Source organism: Bombyx mori, chromosome 11, assembly GCF_030269925.1.
Source record: "Bombyx mori chromosome 11, ASM3026992v2".
Classification (NCBI taxonomy): Eukaryota; Metazoa; Arthropoda; class Insecta; order Lepidoptera; family Bombycidae; genus Bombyx; species Bombyx mori.
The window spans coordinates 14,706,168-14,726,976 of record NC_085117.1 but is presented as its reverse complement, the minus strand read 5'-3'; the positions used below and the strand labels follow the sequence as shown (position 1 = coordinate 14,726,976).

At 48.6% G+C, this 20,809-nt stretch overlaps 1 protein-coding gene across 1 annotated transcript in view; it reads left to right on the top strand.

Moving 5' to 3' along the window:
* Window positions 1-845: 845 nt before the first annotated feature.
* Window positions 846-20,809, top strand: part of LOC101746875 (neurabin-1) — a 60,135-nt gene continuing 40,171 nt past the window's right edge. Inside the window, exon 1 of the mRNA XM_038014214.2 lies at window positions 846-1,631. The gene's annotated coding sequence lies outside the window, so the exon portion shown is untranslated. The remainder of the gene's footprint in view (window positions 1,632-20,809) is intronic.

Sequence of the window (20,809 nt, the reverse complement as noted above, 5' to 3'; positions counted from 1 at the left end):
TGTATTTCAATATATATTCATGTTAAAAATATTTTTATTTTTAAATGATATAATTTAATAATATTAACATTATTATATATTTGCAAAATTTGGCGGCACACTTTTGAAATTTGGCGGCACACAAAAGTGCCGCGGCACAGTGGTTGAGAATCACTGGTATAGATAATACACTTAATTCTATAATATAGAGATTATTTTCCTCCTACTCCTGTCCATCTTGAAATAGAGGTCAGTTGTTCGATATATTTGTTTCAATTTGCTGGTAATACTGACAAAATGTCATTCCACTCCTTTTTTCTTACACGGTTACCAGCTGTAAATTTTTTCTTAATTTTGAGGGCTTTTTTCTTGGACGTTGTTTTTTAAAACAATTTTCAAGATATTTGTTTTTTGCGTTACGTTTCTTCAACGTTACGTTTTTCAATATAAACACATGCTTTTGTATAAATGTGATATCTTCTGGAAAATATTAACAGTTTCGATTATATTCATTCATGAATAACTTCGGCGAGGAAAGATCGATGCCTTCGTGTAATTAATATTAAATCGGTAAAATTTTGGTTGTAAGGTGTATTGTGAGTTCACGTGGATAAATAACAACATCAAGGCTGTTAATTTTGCAAATGAATATTGCACTTTATAAGATGGGGTAACCGTTTTAGAATTATGACCTAATGTGGAAGGTGGTTGCGGCATTTACGTTGTATTTTGCATTTGGTTACCCTTTATGATCCACCGTGAACTTGTCTATACACCTAGTGCAGTAACATAAAATAGTACTACACCAAAGAATACATGTATCTCTCAGATTAAACCAAGAGCGTGTCCGAAAAAAAAGTCTTTGTTTGTAAGAAACGACGTTAGATTCTTTTATTACTTCTTTAACATAAAGAGAGTATGTCGAACAGCTAGCTGCAATTGGGCATGAGTATCGTATAAAATTTTATTCAAACAGAAGATTATTATTCTAATTAAACTACTAACTCGATTTTGAAATTTTAGCTAAGTCATAGCTAAGAACGTATTATTAAAAATAAATCAAATTTCTGCACGAAATGATTGTTATTCGTTCCTTCTTTTAATAAAATTATATTATTTTAATAGCAGGTTTATTAATGTGAGGAAAAGTTGACATTTCCTTTCGGGGAAAACAATCGAATTTCATAGGCTAGATCTAAACAGCAACCCTGCTTGCTCACTTCATTTGTATTTTGTGATTTTGTGACTTGGTCAATGAGTTAGAGACGTGACGGTAGCGTTTGTAGTGATATTCTAACAATATTAATGAATTTGCATACACAATTACAAAAAAAAATGAAAATATAAAATCTAGGATTATAATTCATAAACAAGCCTTGCAGCTTTTGTAAAAGTTAACTAAAAATTTTCACCATCACAGCCGCTTGTCCCGGGTTATTGACGTTTAGGTCTTTGATAGAAATTTACCTTCCGAAAGCTGTTTGTGTATGCTGATTGTGGGCGTGCGTGCAAGTAGGTGGTGAAAAGTAAGATAACACCATACACCGTGAAAAGTGAAATTGTGGCAAATTAGTTTGATATGTATTACAAATTGGTATTGATGTGGCAAACCGGATTGCGCCCAGTAAGAGAAAACGTGACGCTCGGTTAAGGTAAGATTAGTTATTTATTTAGATAACTTTTCACAAATAGCTTAGGAATAGAAACGTATTTTGTATTTTTTTTTCTGAATTAAAACAGCTATGTAAAATATAAATCACAAATGCATCTAAGTTACGAAACGGCCTTCGATTTTGTCTTGGTTTATAATTTTATATTTGTTTGTAAAATTAAATCTAATCAGAAACAGTGTTTCTAAATCAAATAAGATTAACATTTTATATAAGAATCGACTAGGTGTACATACGCCCAGTTTGTAGTTGACCTCGTTAATATTCCTATTATTTAAGATTGAAACCATGGGAAAAACAATCCAGTAATGAAAAAGCAGTACAGTTAAAAATATTTGAATTCTGAACATACATGTTTTGTTTACTCTAAAACACAATTGTTGTGCTTGAGTAAATGTTCAAAGTGTGTATAGTTAGACTGTTAAAAAGTTTTATATTCATAAAAGGGAACAACAAATATATTCCGGACGGCCACCGCTCAGGTTTCGGCCACCACGTGTGATTTTTAGACTTCTTACTCGTTGAAACGTGGTGGCTCGAGTATTGCCGCAGTGGCTGTCGCGGAACGGGTGCTGGGATTGGTTCGAGGAAAATAACGAAGGCTTCAGTATGGCGTTCACACGGTCCTCGTGGCTTGACCGGCGCAGGGCGTAGGAGCGAGTCTTTTCTTGTCGTCGATTGGCTCTCTCCTCTTCTTCTGGAGAGGTCTTGACTCGTCGGCTCGCTGTCTCGAACTGAATTTGCAGCGAGGTAGGCCCCCTATTTATGGTCGCCCACACGCACTCGGCCAGCGCTATTATGAGTCCGAGCACGGTGGGCGTCTATTGTTCTCTCGGCCGCCTCGCTCGCCTATTGTTTGCCTAGTCGCTCTATTAGTCGCCCGTATAGTGACTCGCTCCTGCGTTCCCACGCCAAATTAAAGACCACGAGGACCAATCTTTATTTACAAACAAATATTTACAAATTACTTATTTCTGTTCTCTATTTATGTTAACCTATTTTTAACATATTATCTATTTACGGACATTTATAACTATTTATTCTCTATTTTAACTATTTTCTAACACAACTATTTATTACGGACATTTTCTATAACTATTTTTAACACTATCTATGTCCGTCGCGAACAATATCTATTCTAATCTTATATTTATTCATGTCCGTCGCGAACATCCTCCCGCCGTGCAGCGTCGTTCACGTCGCTGCATCCTCCCTGGTGAGCGGCGGTCATCGTGGGCAGCACGATAATCTTCTTTGCCGGGCGTCGCAATATACCGCCGGCGGTGCGCACGTCGACCACTCGAGTGATGCCGTCGGCCCCCGGGTAAACCTCCTGGATGATCCCACGTGGCCAGGTGTTCCGTGGGAGCGTTCCGTCTGCTATTATCACGACGTCGCCTATCTTCAGGGCGGGCCCGCGGCTGTGGGGCTCCCGCCGGTTCTGCAGGTCGGGCAGGTACTCCCGGAGCCAGCGACTCCAGAACACATCTGCCAGACGTTGAGCTGCGCGCCAGTGTGCGCGCCCTATGAGGTCGGCGTCGTCAAACTTGCCCGGCACGGGGACTCGCGCCGGGCCTCCCAGCAGGAAGTGGTTCGGTGTCAGAGGGTCGGGATCGTCGGCGCTCACCGATACGTGGGTGAGAGGTCGGCTGTTCACTGTGAACTCTGCCTCCGCTAGCAGAGTGTGAAATATTTCGGGCGTCGGGTGCCTCGGCTGCTCCGTGGCCGAGAGCGCGGCCTTTACTGCCCGTACCATTCTTTCCCAGGCGCCGCCCATGAAAGGCGCGCCCGGTGGGATGAAGCGCCATTGGATAATTCTTAAGCTCGCTTCATGCTCAGTCGCCTTGTCCAAAGCTTGGCGCAGCTCCTTGTCGGCACCCCGTAAATTGGTGCCGTTGTCGCTCCATATCTCCGTCGGGGCTCCCCGGCGCGCGATCATGCGCCGGAGTGCCATCACCGCTGAGTCTGTGCTGAGGCTCGCTGCCGGTTCTAAATGTACCGCACGCGTAGTGAGACATGTGAAGATGGCCACGTAGTGCTTCTGGGTGCTTCTGCCGGTGGTAACTTGATAGGGCCCGAAGTAATCGAGGCCCACGTATGTAAATGGTCGCCGATGGTGTGCCAGTCTGCTCGGTGGGTGATCGCCCGTGGCTGGACGCGGTGGTGTGTCCTTGCGGATACGACACGGAAGACAGTTGTGGATTACGCTCCGTGTCACTGGGCGTAGGCGTAAAACCCAGTACGACTGTCGGCACTCGGCGATCGTAGCTTCGGTTCCGGCGTGGTGCATCTTTCTATGGATGAAGTCTATCATCAGTCTCGTTTCGCGTCGGGATCCGTCTAGCACGAGAGGCGAGGTGATGACGTCAGCTCCCTTAATGTTGCCGATGCGTCCGTTTATTCTTAATATCCCGTCCGCGTAGGTTACGGACAAGTTTCGCAGTCGGCTCGCTGGGGATATTTGTTTCCCTCGCTGGAGCGTCAAAATCTCTTCCTCGAAGGCCGCCCGCTGGCTCTGTCGCCAAATGAGCGTCTCGGCGCGTCGAAGCGTGTCGGCGTCTAAAGTCTTCCATTGAATGACTGCTTGCTCTGGCGTCCGCGGTGTGTTCAGCGGGGTCTTCGAAGTCGTCTTCTTTCTATTCTTCTCCCACGTCGGGTCCGAACGCGGGTTCCGTCTGGTCCTCTTGTAATGAGTGCGCTCGCGACTCCTGCGGCATAGGCTGACGAATTGTAGTATTCGCCCCGTTGCACGCAGGTACTTCTCCCACTTGGAGAAGCGTCTTGGGTCCGGGATCGCTTCGCCGAGGCTCTCTCTGCTCACGGCGAGCATTGCGCACTTCTCTTCACCCGTCTCTTCTGCCCTTCTTGCAGTCCGTTGTACGGGCCAATCATCCGGATGCCGTCTTAGGTATTCCGGGCCTATGAACCAGCGGTGGTTTCTTTCAAAGCCGACGGGTAGCTCTCTAGTGGCGTCGTCGGCGACATTTTCCTTCGTGGGGACCCAGCGCCATTCCTCCACAGTGCTGTTCTCTTCTATCGCTGCAATGCGGTGAGCGACGAACGGTCGATACGACCTCGACCCCGTTCGCAGCCAGGTCAATACGGTGGCGCTGTCTGTCCAGAACACTCTTGCGTCTGGTTTTCTGTCGTGTTCCTCTGTGACAGCCGCGGCCATGCGGCTGCCCATCACGGCAGCTTGTAGCTCGAGGCGCGGTATCGAGGTGAGTTTCAAGGGCGCGACTCGGGCTTTGGCGAGTACGAGGGAGGTCCTGATCTCCCCGTCGGGCATTTCGGCGCGCCAGTATAACGCGGCGGCGTAGGCGGACTCACTGGCGTCTACGTATGTGTGGAGCTGGAGGTTGGCGGCGTCTGAGTAGCCGGGATAGCAGCGCGGCACTGAGACGCCGCGCAGGCGTCTTAAGTGGTCGATCCACTCTCTCCACATCGCGCAGAGGTCTTCATCGAGGGGGGAGTCCCACGCCGTCCCTCGGCGCCACGTCTCTTGCAGGATCTTCTTCGCTCCGATAGTGACTGGTGATGCGATGCCTTGGGGATCGTAGACGGACATCATTATTCGCAGAGCCTGTCTCTTCGTAGGCGCGCTGCTCTCCAAGACTTCTTTTGGGATTCGCGCCATGTCCAGATTGAAGGCGAGGACGTCTTCAGCAGGTCTCCACACCAGGCCAAGTACTCGTTCTATTTCCGTTCCATCGGACAGCGTCACACTTGTAGGTGGGGCTTCGTCGGTCATGTGGCACCGTACCTCCTCGTTGTTCGAGGTCCATTTTCGTAACTCGAAATGGCCTTGCCGGTGTACTGCCCTCACCTCATTTGCGATTCTGATCGCGTCTTCGCTTGTCCGGTAACTTCCCAGGTAATCGTCCATATAGTGGTTGCGTACGATTGCGTCGGCGGCGTCCGGGTACTGCAGTCGGTACTTCTCCGCGTTGGCGTTCTTCACGTAGATGGCGGTCGCGGGTGAGCTTGTCGCGCCAAAGATTATAGATTTCATCCGGTACTCTGTAGGCTCCTGTGAAGGGTCCTCCCTCCATAAGTACCGGAGCGCGTCGCGGTCCTCGCTTCGGACGCCTATTTGCATGAACATCTCCGTGATGTCCGCTGAGACGGCGACGGCGTGCTGCCTGAAGCGCATCATCACTCCAGGCAGAGACTGCAGCAGGTCCGGGCCGGTGAGCAGGAAGTCGTTGAGGCTCTTCCCCCTGGTCTTCGCAGCGGCATCGTGCACGATGCGAATCTTGTCCGGCTTCATCGGATGTGTTACGCCGAAGTGCGGCAGGTACCAGGTTCGGTCCTTCGTCCCCGTTGACGGAGCTACTTCGGCGTACCCTTTCGCTACCAGTGCGTCCATTTGTTGCTTGTAGCGCTCTTTCAAATTTGGATCCTTCTCCAGTTTCTTCTCTACGGACGTCAGGCGATTTAGCGCGGCTTCGAAATTGTTGGGCATCTTCAGGCCCTCCTCACGCCACAGCAGTGCGGTCTCGTAGCGGCCGTCGGGTTGCTGATGAGTGGTCTCTCTCAGGATCTTCAGCGCGCGCTCGTCTGGGTCATTCTTTGGCGTCTTGGCGGCGACGGTGAGTCCCTCGATCGCGAAGTAGTGCCTGAGGGCTTCGTCCATGTTCGCGTCGGCCGTCGTCGCGTGTGCCACGAAGTTGACGCGCTGTCTCTTGCCTCCCGGGTGTGCTCCGTGCACGACCCACCCGAGCGGAGTACGAGACGCCACTGGTTGATCGCGTCGTCCCGTCCGCATCTCCTCCGTCACCAGCAGGTGCCAGTTGTCTTGGCCGATCAGGATCTTCGGCGAGGCGTAGCTCGTTTTGAAGTGATGGCGGAGGTCGGTGAGGTGATGGCACGACGCGAGGACTTCGATGTTCAGTCGCTGTGGTGTTAATTTTAAGCCGTTGACTGTCCGTAGATTCAGTTCTTGCGGTTCCCCCGTGCGTCCGCATAGCTTCAGCGGGACGCGTCGTGAGCGTGTTGCGTCTATCTTGTTATTTCCGATGGCAGTGATGAAGAGGGGTTCGATCGGTCCTTTGGCGCCCACTCGTCTCGCGAAGTCTTCGTCAATCAGCGAGATCGTTGACCCGTCGTCCAGCAGGGCCCATGTATCTGCTTCTCCCGCCGGTCCGATAACAGTAATTGGCGCCATCTTTAGGTAGGCTGTCGCACTTCTTGCGGCCCACGTCGAGGTGACCGCCTCTTCTTTTTCCTTCGGCTTCTGCCATGCTGGCTTCTTATGCAACAGCTCGTGGTGCGTGCGTTCACAGCTGTCGACGCCGCACTTCTTCTTTTTACACACGTGTCCCCGGGACCGGAACCGTAGGCACCGGAAACACAAATTTTCGCGCTTCGCCGTATCCCAGCGCTCGCTGACGGCTGCTCTCTTGAATTCGGGACAATCTTGTGGGATGTGCCCCGGCTTCTGACATGCTGCGCATTTCCTCTCTTCCTTCGCTTGCGTGGTGTGCGTCCTCTGAGGCGTATTCACCATCTTCCGCCGACCGCTGGTGTTCTCCACTCTCGTCTCTGGCTCCGGCTGTGCGTATGGGCTGCACAGGTCCGCCTCGCGTTGCAGGAAGCGCGACAGCTTGACGAGGTCCGGTTCTCCCGCCGGTTGAGTCGCTGAGAATTCGAACCAGCGGTGGCGTAGAGTGGACGGCAGCTTCTCTGATGTGATGTTGGTGAGCTCCGGGTTGTACATGTAATGTACGCGGTCGAGGGCCCTCAGAGCGGCGACGACGTTGTTCACCTTATTCGCGAATACGCAGATGTCCCTCGGTGTGTCCGTGCAGCGTGGCAGCGCGCGCAGTCGTTCCAGCTCCGTTGCGGCGATTGCTTCTGGACGTCCGAAGCGCGATTCTAGAGTCCGCATGATCTCGGCGGGCTCGGTGTAATGCAGCAACAAGTTTTCGACCGCTTCTCTTGCTCTTCCTCTCAACGTACGCCGAAGTCTCGCAGTGTTCTCTGCGGCGCTGAAGCTGTCCGCTGATTCGGCGTAGGAGACCTTGAAGGAGAGCCATTCTTGATGCGATCCACTGTACACTGGAAGCTCCCCGTAGTACCGATGCGATGGTCCGGGCCTGGCTTGGCGGGCGGCCGTCGCGATGGCAGCTGCTAGTTCGGCGATGTCGCTCTTCGGTGCGACAGGTGCGGCAATCGGTGCCGCTGCAGGGGCCGGTAGCTTCAGCTGTTCTATTGGTGCGGGAAGTTCCAGTTGCGGTTGCTCGATGGTGGCTGGTGATCCGTGTGTTGGCTGCATTACTCTTTCTTCGACTCCGTGTAGCGCGATCGATCGTTGCTGACTGAGCCATGTGTCGATGCGCTGTGATTGCTCGTTCTCGTCCTCCGTGAGTGTTGTGCGCGCATCTTCCTCCTCTTCAACGAGCGCTTCGGCTTCTAATGTTGAGATGCGGGCGGCGGCGAGCTCTGCTTGGAGTCGGGCTTGTTCTTCCTTGGCGCGAAGATGCTCTTCCTTGAGGCGCGCCATAAGCAACAGCCGTTGTGACTGTTGACTCGACTTTCTTGAAGATCCTCGTACTGGTGGCGCCATCCCGTCGCGGAGTGTGGAGCCTTCTTCTGTCGTCGAGATTTTGGCAGCGGCGTCCGTGATGTGGGACCCGTGTACTATTTGATTGGCCGCGAGCGCTGACTCCTTCTTGTTCTGGCTCGCGGATACGACGCTCTCCGTTGCTGCGTCGCCTGAAGTTGTTGCCGGTGTCGCGGTGCTGGGAGGTCTGACCACTCGACGACAGACCCCGCTGTTCGGTCCCGTTGGCGACGCCGGCGAGTATTGCGTAGGCAATATTTGGCGGGAGGGGGGCATCGCTTGTGAGCCCCGCGGCACTCCCGGACACTTTTCCACTTGGGAGGAGGGTGCCGCCATCGGTGGCGGTCCCTGCGTCACTCCCGAACGCGGCGCGGTTGACTGGGAGGAGGTTGCCGCCATCGGTGGCGGTCCCTGCGTCACTCCCGAACGCGGCGCGGCCGACACAGCTCGTTGCTGTGCGTCTTGCAAAGTTGAGCCCGAGACAGCTTCGTTGCCGGGCCGGTCAAGGCGTGACGACCTCATCTTCTCGGACCGTGTGAGCACCATTTCTTCAATCTTCAATCTTCAATTTTCTTCGATCTTCCTCAAATGAATCCGGCTCTCGAAGGACCAATATTCCGGACGGCCACCGCTCAGGTTTCGGCCACCACGTGTGATTTTTAGACTTCTTACTCGTTGAAACGTGGTGGCTCGAGTATTGCCGCAGTGGCTGTCGCGGAACGGGTGCTGGGATTGGTTCGAGGAAAATAACGAAGGCTTCAGTATGGCGTTCACACGGTCCTCGTGGCTTGACCGGCGCAGGGCGTAGGAGCGAGTCTTTTCTTCTTCGGTTGGCGCTCTCCTCTTCTTTGGAGAGGTCTGGACTCGTCGGCTCGCTGTCTCGAACTGAATTTGCAGCGAGGTAGGCCCCCTATTTATGGTCGCCCACACGCACTCGGCCAGCGCTATTATGAGTCCGAGCACGGTGGGCGTCTATTGTTCTCTCGGCCGCCTCGCTCGCCTATTGTTTGCCTAGTCGCTCTATTAGTCGCCCGTATAGTGACTCGCTCCTGCGTTCCCACGCCAAATTAAAGACCACGAGGACCAATCTTTATTTACAAACAAATATTTACAAATTACTTATTTCTGTTCTCTATTTATGTTAACCTATTTTTAACATATTATCTATTTACGGACATTTATAACTATTTATTCTCTATTTTAACTATTTTCTAACACAACTATTTATTACGGACATTTTCTATAACTATTTTTAACACTATCTATGTCCGTCGCGAACAATATCTATTCTAATCTTATATTTATTCATGTCCGTCGCGAACAAAATAGAAAAAATGATAATGATTCCCTCTTAGTTAATTCATTTGCATAAATAAATTCCAAGTGGACTAATTCATTTCTTATATTTAATAGATATGTATATAGTCGGATTTTTAATTAGACGAAGCCAGCTGACAGTAGCTAATGTCACTTTGTGAAATAATGTTGCTATATTTAAAGTAATAGTGATGCGTTCAGTTCTCATTCAATCACATAAATGAACAATGAGTGTGAAGAGTTAATCATTAGTTTCAAACTATAAAAGAATATTATTTATATTTTACAATAAAATTGTATTAAAGTGATCCAATATAATAATATGTTACTAGTAGTATGTAACTACAATCAGTTTTTTTTATTTTCATTACCTATGTACCTATAATTGTTATATTTTATACATCTATAGTTTCAACTATATGATGCATTGGAAATAGGACAGTCTTACAAGCTTCCTCGCAATGTTTTTCTTAATGTTTAAAACACTCGGTATTCAGTACAGGTAGATACCATAGGAACATAATGTTTCATCGAAAACTCGTTGGTATGTACAAAGCACGGCTAAAATTCGAACCCCGTGCCCGATATCGGCAGTTCGGCACACTAACTATTCACTAGACAATCGAGGCAATTTCATTAATTCAGGAGTTTTTTCAATCGTTCACTTTGTCACAACACTATTTTTATTTCATCAAAAACTGACAACACAGTAAACGTCAGTTTACTTCGTCTAATAAAAAATCCGACTATAGTAAATACTTTGCAGCTTTTATTTGGTTTTGTTTTACGAACATCTTTATGAGCAAAATATATTTATAATTTAAAACACTAACAATATGCAAGAGATACATACATTCAAAAAGTTTTATGTTGTAGGCAGAGGCAACTGTGGCCCTCGAAATGCTGATGTCTTTAAACATTGCTATATACTCACATATGTGATATAGTTGTAGTATATTAAGGTAGTAAAAATAGACCTTCATAAACTTGCCTTAGTGCTTTACACTAAAGTAGATATTCAAATCTTTTTCAAACTAAATACCTAATCTACTGACATTTATTACAAAATGATCCAGAATATAAAAAGTTCTTCAAGAGGCTTTTAATGTGGCCCCGTTTATCACAAAACCAAGGCCTGCCTTAAAAGGGAAATTTTCAACAGTGTAAGGAATTGAATATTTCTTATGTGTCCTTAGCTACAGCTATGGTTTATTTTGAATCAAACCAGTACTGTACATTTTGAAAGGTGTGGTAGACATTATACAGTACAACTGAGACTTGAACCTCATGTTTCAGGGTGGATAGAGGCACTCAAAATGTGAAACCAATGAGCACTGGAAACAACTGACCATTTGACAGACTATAACAAAGATTCTCTCCTAGTATTTCCTCACCCATCCATGTAGACCGGAAAAACAAAATTTAGCGAGAATCACCTGTCAAAAGGTGTTTGAAATATCATTACTTTCCACATTATGAAGCAAAATTGCATGCTTATTTAATAAAGTGTGCTGGTCTGTAGACTACTAAATGTTATTGTGCATTAACAAAATGCAAAAAACACATTGCAAAAGAAAAATACAAAGCTGTGTAGTAAAAAGTAAAAAGTAACAGCACATTAAAAGACGTTTTATGTGTTTGTTAAGATAAAATGCACACTAGATGAGTTTTATAATAGTTAACAGCTCTATTGTCTACAGTTCATCATCTGACTATTGCCTGCGGATTGACAAAGATCGATCAGTATTTTTTGTTAAAAATTAACTAGATTCTAATTTAATCCTTTTTCTAAATTAATTTCTATATTTTTTTATTCTTATGTAATATTGAGGTGTAAGCACACACACAACTTATATGGTAAGGGTGATCTTTCGTTTATATTTATTGTCTTCAGAAGTAACCAAGTGGAACATGTAATTCAATTTATAGATTACAGTAAATTCAAGCAAACTCATAACCAAAATCGATGTTTAAAATAAATATTTGATAGGGTGTATACATACATACATATTTGTGTAAATATTCAACTGAGATTGTTACTCTAAATGGACAAAAAACCTCACTGTTCATGAGAGTAGTTACATATATGTATGCTCACAGTCATAGACATCCCAACTTGAAACTCTGTTTGAGATAAGGGGTCTAAGTCTCAATCATATTGTATAAGGACAATCCTCTTCATAGCTGAACATGTGACTGGTTCGTGACATGCACTAGATGGTAGATCTTTCCTTCTCATTACATGTTAACTTAATAAAAAATTTGAAAAAATTCAAAAACAATTCCAACATAAATTATATTCTAACAATGAGTCGAAACTGCATTATATCAGCGATATTGACTCGCTGTATCAGCGAATTTACGCGTCGCTTGTTTAAGTGCTGTGACGTGTTCAAGTGGCGAAGTCGATTTGAATTTACTCTCATCCAGTCCCCTTTCGGGTTCTTACTACTTCTTATATATAAAAAGAAATATAACAATTTGCATATATACATTTGTGTTAAAAAAACATCGTGGTCGTCACCCATGGATATGAGCAATGTCAAGGGCATAGCCAAGCTGTTGTCTATCACTGGAGACTCATTTCAAACGTCATTTAAAAGATGAAAGCAACCATATATGAGAGTATATTCCAAAACGCAGTCGTCCGAAATAGACGGACTTTACTGTGGTGAAGAATAGTAAGATGGAAGGAACTGGAGGCGTAAAGTCATCTTGAAAAAAAAAAAAACCAGAGTCCCAGTCACATCACAGTCCCAGAAGCTTTAAATGATCCGGGAGATCGGCATAGTTGGCGACCCGACGACCCTATTTTGTATGGAATTCCACGACTCCCTTAGATTTCTTCACGTCTGTCATAAGTTTTGTTCATCACTGCTAAATCACGCTCTGTAAGAAATTGAAAAAATTTTCACCGGAATTTCACGTTTCCCAGATACTATGGGCCGCATAGCATTCCATGCTATTAATGCATATATATCTGTCATTGATATGTGAGTTGAAAAGTGCGGTGGAAAGCTCCGGACCTTGTGAACGACAGCGTAAAAGTAAGGCATCTAAGTAGGACCCAAAAGGGTATTTGTAATGTTCTATACAATACTACTAAAACTCAATCACGCACTGCTGTGACTTTCACAAATTCATGAAAAACATCGAATTCTTACGTCGATGGTAATGTGAGAGAATCATCCTTGAAGTACCAACGACAACTGTATCAAGTTTCATCACAATCGGATGAATGGCTTATGAACGCATAGAGGACAAATATACCAACATTTATTTATATAGATCAGTAAAACCCGATCATACTTCACTGTGACTACTGACTACGCTTATTGTGAAAAAAACATGGAGTCTCCAGTGTGCTTAGTGCTACTTTTTAACGTTCTCGATAGCGTAAAATTTAACTCAAATTTGTATGCAGTTGTAACAGCCCCCTTTGCGGCAAACGTAGGCAAACGTTCCACCTCCATACAAACTTGAGTTAACTTTTACGCTATCGAGAACGTTAAAAAACTCGCACTAAGCAAACTGAACTTACTTGCGCACGACCTATCGTACGTTTATGGTTCTATTACCTTCTCTAGAGTGATAACAACAATTGTACCAAGTATCATCTTATGCGGATGAATAGTTTATAAACGCATAGACGACAAACATACAGAGATGCTAACATCGGTAAATACAAGATTAATAGATGATTTTCTTATATGTTTATGACAAGCGTCGTATTTATAAAATCGTCAAATAGTACACGTAAAATTTAGCTATATGGTCTCTATATCTTTTGTAGTTTCACTGCAGGATGTCGAGTAGGTACATCATGAGTGGTGGTATTCTGAAATATAACCCACATGTGAGAAAATTTATCAATTAATATTAATATTTCAATCTCAAATGGGCGGTGAACGTCGTAACTTAAAAATTCCTATCCATAAGTATTTTTATACTAAACCTATAACTAAATTCTCAAAAGATAATAAAACTTGTGAAGAAAGAAACCGAAATTACTTGGTTATATGCAATATAAGTAGAGTAGAAAAATACCAATATTTTTTTAACTATACAAATAATTATATTGCCATTGTCGAATAGTGTATGGTGCTCGTTATAAAGAAAACTTTAACAATCAATAAAGTGATCGTCAGTTTATTAGTATTTGACTCTAGTCACGTGGGGTGGAAAACAGCTTGTGTGGCAAAAACTAGGACAAAGATCTAATTCTGGACGGGTACTATTGTACTAAATTGTAATTGTACTAAAACTTTATAAATAATCGCGCAACCACGTCAGTTAGTGCATTACCAACAAACTGAAAGTAATTATTACACTGAACTACGTAAACTTTGATGTGGAATCAATATGAGTCCTAAATTTTTTTGCAAATGGAAAATCAAAGTGTGTTTTGTTATGCCTGTGTACTAAAAATAATATAATCACTAATTATTGGTCAATAAATACGTGTCATGAATTCGTACAATTGATCAGATCGAATTATGTAGGTATTTGATATCTTTGTGACAGCAATAACAACGCGCCCGGCCTGACCTTGCCCGAAGGCAGTTTTTTTTTTTTTTTTTTTTTATAAACCTATGCTGATAGCCTTGAGAGGCTATTTCAGCTTCACCCTAACGTTAGTAGGTGAGCTCGCGGGGCTCAACCGGAGAGTTGCTAACACTGACCCTAGCAAGAGCAGTGCTTCGCAGAATCTACCACCGGATCGGAAACGCGACCCACTGAGAAGATCCGGCGAGAAACTCAGTGGGCTGTGTCTATGGGTTAGTTCGCTCGTCGAGCCCTTCGTCGCAAGCGACGGGTTCGACGAGGACGGTGACCGGTGCTTGTGGTGCCTAAAAGCACCGTTAATGGATCAGGAGGATCCGTAATGACGTGCTTTGGGCGACGTCGACGGTTTACCATTCGGTCTACTGGGTCGGGTATGTAATTTCCAGCGGCTACGATGAGAGGGTTCTCATGTCGTGCCGCCTTCTCAAAATGGCGCAGCGATGCCGACTGTAGATACTTACTAAAAGAGTCGAGCTCCAGGTCGTCGTGGAGATCCACATTCCTAAGGAACCAAGGCGCTCCGACGGCTATCCTGCAGAATCGTGATTGAATAACCTGAAGGGATTTCAAGTGGGTGCGGGCTGCGTGAGCGAACACTACGCTTGCATACGTCATGACGGGGCGTATACAAGTTTTGTAGAGAGTTACCTTATTACGGAGGGACAGTTTGCTTCGACTACAAAGCATTGGATAGAGTCGTCCTAGAATAAACGCGGCGCGGTCGCGTACCATTTTTATATGGGGACGGAATGTCATCCCTCTGTCGAGGGTGACGCCTAGATATTTGACCTTCGAGACCCACGGTATGGGCTGGCCAAAGAGAGTGATGGGACTAACGGCGGAGGTGTTTGCGCGCCTACTACGGAGTGGGATGCTCGAAGTGATGTTCGGAGGGCGACCCCTTTTGAAGAGCACCGCTGCGCTTTTCGTGGGGTTAATGTCTATTCGCCACTTCCGGAACCACTGTCCCATGGTGGCTACTGCGATCTGGAGTCGCCGATGAAGCAGCGACATCTTCCTACACGAGTAGTAGATAGCCGTGTCATCGGCGAAGAGCGCTAGATGGGTCTCCGGAGACCGGGGTATATCATTGATATACAAACTAAATAATAACGGGGAGAGCGCGGAGCCTTGCGGGACTCCGGCAGTCAGTTGACGGGGACGAGAACGAGTTCCCTCTACTCGATATCGAAACGAACGGTTCGACAAGAAGTCTCGTATGATGAGCACGAGTCTGTCTGGCACTCCCATGTTGTACAGTTTGTAAATTAAACCGTTGTGCCAGACTTTGTCGAACGCCTTCGCGATGTCGAAGAAGAGGGCGCCGGTCGGGATTTGTTTACGCCTATTTAGCCCTATCAGAATGTGCTCCGTGAGGCGGTGCACTTGTTGTACGCACGAGTGTTTTGAGCGGAATCCGAACTGTTCGTCTATGAGAATTTTGTTCGCGGTAACAAAATCCCAGAGGCGTTTTCTAAGGAGACGTTCGTAAATTTTTCCTATCGTCGAGAGGAGACTAATCGGACGGTAACTAGAAGTTTCGTTTCTCGGTTTGCCCGGCTTATGTATACCGATAACGTCCGCTTCTTTCCACACCGCGGGAAAGATGCAGTGCGTTATAGCGGCATTTAAAATTGTAGCCAACATTGCTATCAGTTGGACTGGCAAAAATTTTAGCGCGCGGTTGTGGATGCCGTCGGAGCCTGGTGCCTTCCTAGGTTGGAGGTTGTGGATCGCGTCTCTAACTTCGTCAGCGGTAATGGGGGGTAACGCGTCCGAGGGCGGCAGGGAAGCTCTGCGCTCGACCTCCCTGTCGACTAACTCGGTGTGTTCGGGGTCCGCGTGTTGAGTGCTGGTGGTGCACTGCTCTTGCAGTGCATCGGCCAGCAGCTCAGCCTTGTCATCGTCATCGAATGCCGGTGGTTGGCCTGAAGGGCGTAAGAGGGGAGGCATAGTAGCGGTAGTTTCGGATTTGAGAGTCCTAGCTAGTCGCCAGTATGCTTGGTGGGAGGGCGCGAGTTGTTCTAAATAACTATGCCAATTATCGTTACGCGCGTCGCTTAAGCGGGAGTGGACTTCGCGTTGTAGACGACGCATCTGAATCCGGTTTGAATGCGTGGGAAGACGATCGTAGGCCCGGATTGCCGCGTTCCTAACTCTTAAGAGATTCCTAAGATCGGGGGACAGTCTGATGCGGTGGAAGCTGTCCTCCACATCGACTTCTTTAGAAGATCTAATGATCGCGGAAGAGATGTGATCGGTAATGATGTTTATGGATTCGACGGTGTCCTCGGGGGATGGATTCGAATCCGGGCCGTAAGGGAGGATTGGCGGAGCGGCGTCGGCTAGGCACGTGCCCAGCTTATTCCAATCCACCATGGTCCTCGTAACAGTGACTGGGTTGTGAGGGCGACCGAGCTGCATAACGACAGGTCGGTGGTCTGAGTCGAGCTCTGACATTGCTTCGATGGAACGCAAGCGCAGAGTTACGTTCCTAAGCAATGCCAGGTCTATAGTGCTTGGACGGAGCGCGATGTTATACGGATAACATGTTGGAGTTGGGGGACCGACTATTTCAAAGGTGAGGTCGTCTATAAACGCGTCGAGACGCCTACCGTTAACGTTTGTTCGATGGCAGTTCCACCTAGTATGGTGGCAATTTAAATCGCCTGCCAGGATGACAGAGTCTCCCATGCCGAACAGTGACTCGATGTCACTGCTCAGAAGGGGCTTGTCCGGGGGGAGATAAACGGATGCGATGACGATCGGCTGGTGTCCCGTCAGCGAGATACGGCACACTGACGCCTCGATATGTGAGAGCGAGGGAGTATCGAGAGGGACAACGTGCAGGGCCCGCCTATAGTAAATGGCAGTCCCGCCTTTGGAGGCGGTGAGTCTGTCATTCCTAACCATGACGTAATTCGCGACTTTCGGGTCGCGACGCGAGGGCTTCAGACAGGTTTCCTGCACTAATAGAATATCTACAAGATTGTCGCGGAGGAATTCAAAAATTTGATCGCGTTGCCGCGCGAGTCCGTTAGCATTGTAGAATGCTAACGTAAGGGAATACGGTTTTTCTCTACCTTTTTGCGCCATTGGTTACCGGTAAAGATTTTATAACGTACGCGACACGGACTCGTAGACGTCCATGTGATCGAATGCGGCCGCGAGCCGCTGTTCGGGGGTTACCGACCTACGTATCGCGTCTGCGAACGATCGCAGACGGTCGAAGTTGACCGCGGTGACGAAGTCACGCACGAGCGCGAAGTCGTTGACGGCAGAGGGTTGCGGGGGACGGAACGCGGGCGCGGGGCGATGTGCGAGCAGGGGCTGGGGCGCGGGGCGTGTCACGAGCGGGGGCGGGGGTGCGGTTTCCGTTCCTGCCTTCGTATACGGCAGCGGCTTTTTCCACGCCGAGACCGTGGGAACTGCAGCCGGCACGAAGGCGGGTTTCGGCACTGAAGGTGCCGAAGTCTTTGGGCCGACGGTTCGCGGAGCCGGGTGGGTTGGACGTTTTCGCGGAGCCCTAGGGCATCCACGGTAGTTCGCGGGGTGCCCTTGCTTAAGGCATAGGACACAGCTGGGAGGTTCGGTCGCGGTTTCCCTATCTCTAACGCAATCTAACGTAGCGTGATCGCCGAGGCATTTCACGCAGCGGGGGCGCGCGTGGCAATTACGCGCCGAGTGGCCATAGAGTTGGCATCTGTAGCACTGCCCGGGAGTGCCACGTTTATGGGGGGCTTCGATCGAGATCCCGGATAGGCCGCAAATTGTCGTGAGACATGCGATCTTCTTTTTGGCCTCCGGGGTGGGTTCTAACGCCACGAGTATCATATTATAGGGCTGTTTGCCCCGCCCGCTGTGCATCCGGTGCACACTAACTATCGGGAGGGCCTGAGCGGTCAGATCCTCCTTAATGTAGTCTATTTCTAGCTCCTTAGGGACTCCGCGTATTACTACGCGGAGCTCGCGGTCCTCCTGAAGAGCATAGGTGTGGAAACCTATGTTCTCCTTTCGGAGGTATGCTGAGAGGGCCCTATGGTCGCCCGGCGTTGCGACCTTGATCTGAATCCCATGCGCGACGTTACGCGCATGGGTGTAGTTAATTTTATTTGCCTGAAGGGCCTGGGACACGCGATTCCACGCTGTCTTCTCTTGAAGTATCAGCGGGGGCGGGGCAACTACTTTGGGAGCGGGCGCGGGCTTGGGACGCGGCGGTGGGGTTACGCGGCGCGCGGAGTCCGACTCCGGTGTAATTACTACTTTCGGTCGAGAGGCGGACGCGGATTTTGTCTGCTTCGTCGTGGAGCTCCGGGACTCCACGGCGCGAGTACGCTTTTTACCGCGCGTTACGGTTTGAAACCCATCCGAAGTTCCAGGCTGAGGGCTTGACGCGGATTCGAAATCCATCTCCGATTCGGTATCGGAGCCTGAACTTGAAACGATCGAGGTCGCGGCGGACGTAGCGCGTGATGACGTAACCGACGCGGGCGCGGGGGTGGGGGTAGCGCTAGGCGCTTCGTGAGTCGCATCGTCGGAACGTGCGCTCGAACTTATCGCGGCGGCGGGGGGCGCGCGGCGTGCCTCCGAGGCACGGTTGAAATACGCGGCGACGGACGCGGGGGGGGAGGGATTGCCACGAGAGGCCCTATAACTGAGATATTCGGCCCTAATTGACGGGTACCTATCCCGGAGGAACCCGACAATGTCACTGACACTTTCACTTTCTTCCATATCTTCTTGCTTCTTGCCCGGGGGGGGCGGCCCCGGGACTTTTGTTGAACTCGCCGAAAGGCGAGGCCCCGGATAGGATTTGTAACCCCCCTGTGCTGCAGGACAGCAAGGAGCAGGGGGGGGGAATGCCTATGCCGTGAAAACGGCAATCGGCGGGGAAAAGGAAAGGAACCCGCTCGGGCTGTATAGTGCTACAGCAGGCAGAATCGCGAGCGGGGGTCTAGTCTTGAAAAAGACTGTTGTTTTGGGAAGGGTTAGGAAATCGCTAGCCTGTGAGTGCCACAGGAAGCCTGATCGTAGCGATTGGTTGCCTTGAAAAAGACAGTTGGTATGAGGTGGGTATTCACGGTCACAACACTATCACGCACAAATGTGTATTCCGATGCGTAGGTCGCAAGCGACCAACGGATTGGAAGGCACGTTCACACACAACCGAGTCGTAAACGAGAATGTATTCACGGTCACTAAACTGTCGAGCACAGCTGTGAGTTCAGAGACGCAGCTCGCAAGCGGGCCACGGATCGGAAAGCACGTCCGCGCACGACCGAGTCGTGAGCGAGAATGAGTCGTGAGCGAGAATGCGACCGAGTCGTGAGTGCTTCAACCGCATCTCGTCTGCTGCCCGAAGGCAGCAGACGAGATGTTTTTTTTTTTTTTTTTCCCTACCTATGCTGATAGCCTTGAGAGGCTATTTCAGCTTCATCCTAACGTTAGTAGGTGAGCTCGCGGGGCTCAACCGGAGAGTTGCTAACACTGACCCTAGCAAGAGCAGTGCTTCGCTGAATCTACCACCGGATCGGAAACGCGACCCACTGAGAAGATCCGGCGAGAAACTCAGTGGGCTGTGTCTATGGGTTAGTTCGCTCGTCGAGCCCTTCGTCGCAAGCGACGGGTTCGACGAGGACGGTGACCGGTGCTTGTGGTGCCTAAAAGCACCGTTAATGGATCAGGAGGATCCGTAATGACGTGCTTTGGGCGACGTCGACGGTTTACCATTCGGTCTACTGGGTCGGGTATGTAATTTCCAGCGGCTACGATGAGAGGGTTCTCATGTCGTGCCGCCTTCTCAAAATGGCGCAGCGATGCCGACTGTAGATACTTACTAAGAGAGTCGAGCTCCAGGTCGTCGTGGAGATCCACATTCCTAAGGAACCAAGGCGCTCCGACGGCTATCCTGCAGAATCGTGATTGAATAACCTGAAGGGATTTCAAGTTGGTGCGGGCTGCGTGAGCGAACACTACGCTTGCATACGTCATGACGGGGCGTATGCAAGTTTTGTAGAGAGTTACCTTATTGCGGAGGGACAGTTTGCTTCGACTACAAAGCATTGGATAGAGTCGTCCTAGAATAAACGCGGCGCGGTCGCGTACCGTTTTTATATGGGGACGGAATGTCATCCCTCTGTCGAGGGTGACGCCTAGATATTTGACCTTCGAGACCCACGGAATGGGCTGGCCAAAGAGAGTGATGGGACTAACGGCGGAGGTGTTTGCGCGCCTACTACGGAGTGGGATGCTCGAAGTGATGTTCGGAGGGCGACCCCTTTTGAAGAGCACCGCTGCGCTTTTCGTGGGGTTGATGTCTATTCGCCACTTCCGGAACCACTGTCCCAGGGTGGCTACTGCGATCTGGAGTCGCCGATGAAGCAGCGACATCTTCCTACACGAGTAGTAGATAGCCGTGTCATCGGCGAAGAGCGCTAGATGGGTCTCCGGAGACCGGGGTATATCATTGATATACAAACTAAATAATAACGGGGAGAGCGCGGAGCCTTGCGGGACTCCGGCGGTCAGTTGACGGGGACGAGAACGAGTTCCCTCTACTCGATATCGAAACGAACGGTTCGACAAGAAGTCTCGTATGATGAGCACGAGTCTGTCTGGCACTCCCATGTTGTATAGTTTATAAATTAAACCGTTGTGCCAGACTTTGTCGAACGCCTTCGCGATGTCGAAGAAGAGGGCGCCGGTCGGGATT